Source organism: Gadus morhua, chromosome 14, assembly GCF_902167405.1.
Source record: "Gadus morhua chromosome 14, gadMor3.0, whole genome shotgun sequence".
NCBI classification, from domain to species: Eukaryota; Metazoa; Chordata; class Actinopteri; order Gadiformes; family Gadidae; genus Gadus; species Gadus morhua.
Genome location: NC_044061.1, coordinates 22778116 through 22785615, shown reverse-complemented (window position 1 = coordinate 22785615; position 7500 = coordinate 22778116). Strand labels below are relative to the sequence as shown.

At 47.4% G+C, this 7500-nt stretch overlaps 1 protein-coding gene across 3 annotated transcripts in view; it reads right to left on the bottom strand.

Moving 5' to 3' along the window:
* Positions 1-7500, bottom strand: part of gse1b (Gse1 coiled-coil protein b) — a 64946-nt gene that overhangs the window by 37526 nt on the left and 19920 nt on the right. Inside the window, exon 1 of one of the 3 annotated variants that reach the window (XM_030377215.1) lies at positions 3483-3720. The exons of the other annotated variants lie outside the window; for them this stretch is intronic. The gene's annotated coding sequence lies outside the window, so the exon portion shown is untranslated. Of the gene's footprint in view, positions 1-3482; positions 3721-7500 lie in introns of those variants that run through there. 3 annotated transcript variants of the gene reach the window in all.

The window sequence follows — 7500 nt, the reverse complement described above, 5'->3', positions numbered from 1 at the left end:
ACAAACCCCAAGATGAAAGACTTGACTTCCCTTCACACACGTCTGACCCCGTTCACACAAGTGTGACGACAAGGTAGGACACGGATGGACATTTAGCAACATGAAAACACACACACACACACACACACACACACACACACACACACACACACACACACACACACACACACACACACACACACACACACACACACACACACAGTAGATAGCTGCTTAAAGTTAAGCCAGTAACACATTAAGGGGAGCACATTAGGAGACTACAATGTGACTTCACAGTGAAAGTAATTTGTAAAGACACACACAACCAACCACATGAACTGTTGGGCGGGTCGGACTGCCAGTCTGTTTGTGTGTCTTTGTGTGTGTGTGTGGAAGGCGCTTATCAGAGCAAGGGCTTTCATTGCACATACATCAGCAGCGAAAACAAACACACAAAGATTTAATTTCTGAGGTTTACATGCCCCTGATTGACAATGTGTTGTCCATCTTAATTAAAAGCCAACCTCTAATAAGAAGCATCAGCATAATAGAGAGGGTGTTACTAGATGACCAAATAGTATGGAAGAATGAGAGAACGTGAACTCAAACATGTAGATGATAAAAAAGGTGTAATATAGTGAAACGGGGATAAACTCCAAATGAGGTCTTCTTACATGAAGTGTGTGTGTGTGTGTGTGTGTGTGTGTGTGTGTGTGTGTGTGTGTGTGTGTGTGTGTGTAGATCAGTGAGAGGTCAGGTGTCCTGTTCCCAAGACATGCTGGGGCAGATCAGGTGACTGATAGCATCTGCTTGTCACTCACACACACACACACACACACACACACACACACACACACACACACACACACACACACACACACACACACACACACACACACACACACACACACACACACACACAGGAGAGTGAAAAGAGAGAGAAAGAGAGAGTGAGATGGAGACATCGATGGCTATTCCACACCTTCTGTACAGACATTTGCCGTCTGAACCAAGATTATAAGGCTGATGATGATGCCTACTATGCTAAGGGCCTCTTAGCTGGAAAGCTAAGAGGCCCTATCATTAAGTGTCTGAACTATGGCTTAATAGAATAATAGTCAGGGTTATTATAAATAGGCTATTATTTTGACAATAACATTTTTTAATTAAGTCTTAATTTTTATTTGTTGCATGTATGAATCGTTGCATGTAAATCCATATTTTCCGGAAAATACAAATTCCGGACAACCAAAAGATGTGGTCTCCATATTAGGTTGACGTGACTCATATTCCCCTTTGTTTGATAAAAGGACGAAGATGACACTGATTAACAATGACTATTGGATGACTAAATGGCCACATAATGTGCGGCTGTGAATATGTCAAAACACACGCGCACGCGCACACACACACACACACACACACACACACACACACACACACACACACACACACACACACACACACACACATATGTAGAAGCTCAAGTGTAAGGCCAGGTGACAGACGGATGGGTAATGTGTGTGGGTGTCAACAAACGGTTACAAAGACCAGCTCACAGAGCAGGTTAGGCTTGATCACACACTTGCACACGCACAAAGGTATACAGATACACAAACACAATGCACGCACAAAAAATACATCACAATGTGGCCTGTTTTGCCAGACACAGAAAGTCAAGAAAGAAGGACTCAAAGCTATGTCTGTTGATGTGCAAAACCCTCATTACCCAAACACACTACAGTGGTTTTCTAGTCAAGCGCACACACAAGTCAAGCGCACACACAAACACACGCACAATAAAGAGTACAACCACATTTTCATACCACCTTAGGACATTGTTGTACTGCGAGTCAAATCCAAGCCCAGCCAAGTATAACACATCCCAGTCTTCCAACCAGGGCCCACTATGTAAACTCAATGCAAACATCAAGGTTTATAGCCAGCGCCATTCAAAACCATTAGGATGGGCTGTCGATAAGGAATATGCAAAACGGGTCACCTTTAGGTCCGGTGTCCCTGTGTCAACAGTACTGGAGTGTGTGTGTGCATGTGTGTGTGTGTGTGTGTGTGTGTGTGTGTGTGTGTGTGTGTGTGTATGTGTGTGTGTGGGGGGGGGGGGGCTGCTAGGGACTATCCTAATCACTCTCTAAACACAACCAGGTGCTGTTGCCACAGACAAACTGTCACCAGTACCCCGCACCACCCCAGCTGCCGTCTGCCCCAGACACCCAGTGTCAGAGCGGGTTAATGGTACAGTAAAGCAGCACCTCCGCGTCTACTGGGGTGCACTTTGCGCCAACTTCAGTGGGACCTGTGGTTTCTGTGACAGGTTAAGAACTGCTGGCTGGTTCAACCGAAGTGTTTATGTTCCCCTTTCTTGTGTGTTGTTTTATGGATCCTTTTAAGTGTGTAGCGAGTTCAGCTATCTATATAATCTATCTGCCTATGTTGAGACAAGTGAGTCTTTTTTTTTTTTTTACTTAATAGGACATTTGAAAACATTCTGTTACCAAGTGACATCTTGGCACACTTAAAGTAGCCTTTAATTCCGTCCTTATTCTGGCTGTTGTATAAACACTGTCTGCAACACGATTTAGGACCAATTATGTGTATAATAAGCAAAACTGTGTGTGTGTGTGTGTGTGTGTGTGTGTGTGTGTGTGTGTGTGTGTGTGTGTGTGTGTGTGTGTGTGTGTGTGTGTGTGTGTGTGTGTGTGTGTTTTATGTCGAAACACTTCTCACGCGCTCCTGTGCGCCAACCGGCGCTCTTCCTGTTAACTGCAGGCGCCGACATCCACTGTTTCTAGTGGCATTACACACACACACACACACACACACACGAAGACCACCCCAACCCCCACCTCGGGCACACCAAACGGTCACCCATGTAACAACACCACCGCAATCAATAGGCCTTCTCCATCAGGCAATAGCTGTACAGTAGACCAGATATCGTGACGTCAAAGCATACCGACTAGACTGTGTCTTATGATCTTCATCTTTTTTTTTTTTTTTAATCGACCGACTTAAGAAACTGACGACACAATTACTTCAACGTGTCTCAGTCGCGATGCTTACAGTTTAACCCGAGAAACCCTTCGGGCTATACTTAACATAACAGTCGAGGGGACCAGACCAGAAACGTCTGTCTTGGAAACAATGTCAGAAGACGTTAATTAGGGAGTTGTTGGGGCTGTCCGCCCTTTAGACCGGCGATAGCCTGCGTTTCATATCTCGATTGTGGGGAATTTTCAAAAACACAAAGCGAAACATCAGCCCTGTTACAGCTTCGACAGTGGCACGTTTGCTTTCTCTCCATTAAACTCTCTTTCCCTTGGTGGTGGCGCGCACACGCGCGCGTGAAGCCGACAAGCTTGGCTTGGCTCGCGAACCCCGACCGACGTTTCCTCGAGATCGTGATAACTTCCTCAACGAAACCATCCTCCACGGAACAACCGGCGGTGTCCGAGATCGAAGTAATCACCCGGAAAAACACTCACCGTAACTACATGCGGGCTTATTCCAATCCGTATCAATTCGTAATTCTTCATTTAGTTGTGAAACCGCGTATCCATCCTTCGGCTTTTTCTCCCAGCTCCGTCGAGAAGAGACTACTTTTGTTGTCACGCAGGAAGCTCCGACGCCTAGCGAGGCCACGGGGACGGAGCTGCTGAGCGGAGGAGCGAGAGAGAGAGCGAGCGAGCGAGAGAGAGAGAGGCGGCCAGCTGCTGAGAGCTTGGAGGTGGGGCTTCCTCCAGAGCGGGGACAGACAGACAGACACGGGGGGTGGGGTGGGGCGGGGTGGGGGCAAGCACCTGCTCCCCCGTCACGCCTTCACAGAGCTGACCCCTCATTGTCCCCCCAGCCACGGAGATGAATGGACGGTCGATGCTGCACATTCCGCGTTTGACAAGAATGAAGTTGAAGTATTGTCGCGGCTTTGTCGGGCTTACAATGCGTGCTATAAGGCAGACACGCGGATTGTTATTTTTATTGGGATGATCTTTATGGGGGGGGGGGGGGGGGGCAGTTTGGACGGCTCGACGATGAAGAGATAGGAAAAATGTAACATTTTTACGCAGATATTAGAATCAGCCCAACATACTATGGGGCTTCTACACAAAACGAGAGCATTGTCAAGCTGAATTTACCCTGAAATGGGAATGTAGTAGTAGGGTGTAATTGCATAGAATGTACACAAGAGGACAGCAATCTACCAGAAGCACGTCAAAAGCTCTTAAATCGGACCTGTGTGGTTGTAAGCGATTTTACAGTGGATTAGAACGTGTGTTTACTGTAAGTACCTAAGGACGGTTTGATAAATGCAGTGCAAATTGTACATAGCCCCCTTTTTTAAATGTGGTTCAAACTGAGCACAACAAAAATCCATCCACACACTCACTGTGTACTTTTTTTTATCCATTTGACAGCATATTCCTTAGCTATACTTGACCCAGCAGAGAGAGAGAGAGAGTTAGAGGGTTATGAAGAGGTAAAGCTGGTATGGTTTTGTTGACTAATGGTGCAGTGTTTGAACCTCCGCCTCACATCTGCCTACTGTCTACATTTATACCACCCCAAGGACACACACACACACACACACGCACACACACACGCACACGCACACTATTAACATAATCCGCACAGAGGAAAAACGTTATAAAAAATGTATGAATGTGCCGTGCCACATGCTACCACACGCTATGTTCTTCCTGTTAAATAACTGTTACTCAGCTTCTAGCGTACAGAATTGACATACGGACCAACGGGAACACATCGCCATTTTGAGGCGGCGCAGGATGGTTAAAAATGTATGTCTTTTCCGCATAAAGTTTCTGGAGAACGTTACTTTTAAAAACACACATTTGCATTGCACACCTCCCGAGAACACACCTGCACCTAATTACTACTCATCATCCCCTTAGCCCTGGGGGGCAGGGCTATAGCTAAGGGTGCCTGCAGGGGATCCCTCCCCTCACCTGACCCGGCCTTCTCCCCCTCCCCATCTTTACCTCCACCACCTTCCTGTGCTCATTCTCCAGCCCCCCCCCCCCCCCCCCCCCCCCTCCCCCCATCCACATCATTTGTATCTCTCCAGGCCCAAGGATCCAGGCCTCTCTCTCATACTCTTTCTCACTCTCTCTCTGATTCTCTAGCTCTCTATGTCTTGCTCACGCTGTCTGTCTGTCTGTCTCTTTTTCTCTCTCCATCTGTCTGTCTCTGTCTGAATCGGTCTCTCTCTCTCTGTCTATAAGGCTCTCTCTCACTGTCTCTGTATCTCTCTCTCTCTCACTCACTCTCTCTCTCTCTATCTCCCTCCGTCTGTCCGTCTGTATCTGTCTGTCTGTATCCGTCCCTCTCTCTATCTCTCTGCGTCTGTCCATCTGTCTGTATCTGTCCGTCTGTATCTCTCTCTCTTTCCATCTCTCTGCGGTGGACCTGGCCGGGGGCACCGTTGTCTTAATTTAATAAAAGGGCTTAGGCTTTTGAGAGGCTTTTGAAGGATCTGACTGCTGTTAAATTCATTACAATCTATCAGCCACAGGAGACGCAGGCCGGCCGCACGGCTGGGCCCTGGCGTCCAGGGGAAGATGCAGAGAGATTCGCAGAGACAGAGAGAGAGCGATAAAGAGCGATAGAAAGGGAATGGAGAAGTAGTTGGAAATTATTCTGATCTTCATTTAGGCGCCGAGGGAACCATTTCAAATCCTCGACATGGAGAAAAAGTGTGTGTGTGTGCGCGCTCCAGCAAATTAATGTTAATGTGTAGATGGCGAATGAGAATGGCCAATCAATAGACTTCCGGTACTCTGAACGGATAACCAACCAACCTTTACACACACACACACACAACACAAACACACTCAAACCGTCGAAGGCAAAAGCCTCTTTGCCCTCTTGCTGGGAGAGCTACTCAGAGAGCAGGGGAAGACCGGCGGAGAGCTTCCCCTGTGGATGCCTGCGGCTCTTCTCCATTCTGCTCATCATGCTGATTGATCCCTACACAGTCAACACACCTAGCACGCCCCTAGAACACACACACACACACACACACAGACACACACACACACACACACACACACACACACACACACACACACACACACACACACACACACACACACACGCACACGAACCACTGCTCCACACTAAACAATGGACAAACCACAAACTGCTCTCTACTTTACGTGGGTGTATTCCTATATGCATGTCTGCGCATGCGATCGTGTGTGTGTGTGTGTGTGTACGTGTGTTTGTGTGTGTGTGTGTGTGTGTGTGTGTGTGTGTGTGTGTGTGTGTGTGTGTGTGTGTGTGTGTGTGTGTGTGTGTGTGTGTGTGATTGTGTGTACCGGGCTGGGGGAACACACTGCACCTCTGGGCCATATGTTTTACATTCTACAGCAGTGGATATTAAATTAAAGGCTGCACAGATGTAATTACCATGTAGATCAGATGCCAGCAGATAGGACTGAGGACCAGGCTATGCTAAGCTCACTGTTGTGCGCGCTAAGCAGCGGCGACAGCTTGAGAAATGAGAGAAAAGCGAATAATGTGTAACAAAAGTAAGAGAACAGGAGAGTAAAGGAGGATTATATACGAGAGAGAGAGAGAGAGAGAGGATGAGGGTGAGACAGAGAAAGAGGGAGAAAGAGTAGAGGAGGGAGACAGCGAGAGAGAAACAGAGAGAGGCAGACGTGGCTACATCATGTAATTAACCTGACTACCCTAGCCTCACCCTGCTAACGCTGCGGTTAGCCGCAACAGACAGTGTGTCTCTGAAGATATTCTCATGTTAGTTTGCCCAGCCGTGGGTGCAATTTAGAAGACGTGGACACAGCCTTTGCTTGTGTTTCTTCCTGGCAATCCTGTAGGTGTCTCATTCTGCTGGCTGCCTCGTTCAGACAATGTGTGGAGGAATTGTCTGTGACTTTTCTGTGTCTATGTGCGTGCATTATCATGAAAATTAATAATTTGTATGTGCCCTTGATTCGGTGTGTGTGTATGTGTATTAGGGCACAGTCTGGCTCACGCTTTATTTACCTATGTATGTGTCTGTGTGTGTCTGAAATTGTGTATGTTACAATTCATGATGCGTGTACATCTGGTGTATATGGGCTTTTACAATTGTGCGTTGTGTACATGCCCGTCTGAGTGGCTCTTTACAAATGGTGTACAAATGTGTGGATTTGTGTGTCTCAGAGAGAGAGAGAGAGAGAGAGAGAGAGAGAGAGAGAGAGAGAGAGAGAGAGGAGGCCTATTAACAGATGTAGTGGTAATAGGCGTGGGGAAGCCAGGATGTGTCTGAGCCACTGACCTGCCCATTAGCTCTCCTCTCTCTGCTAAGCCCTCACATCGATCACACAGCCACACACCATTGATCTGGCAAACCAGGCACGGGCACTCTACTTAGACACACTCTCCAGCTCTCATGCCCACGTATTCTGCCTGTGTGTGCATTTAAGTGTGTGTGTGTGTGTGTGTGTGTGTGTGTGTGTGTGTGTGTGTGTGTGTGTGTGT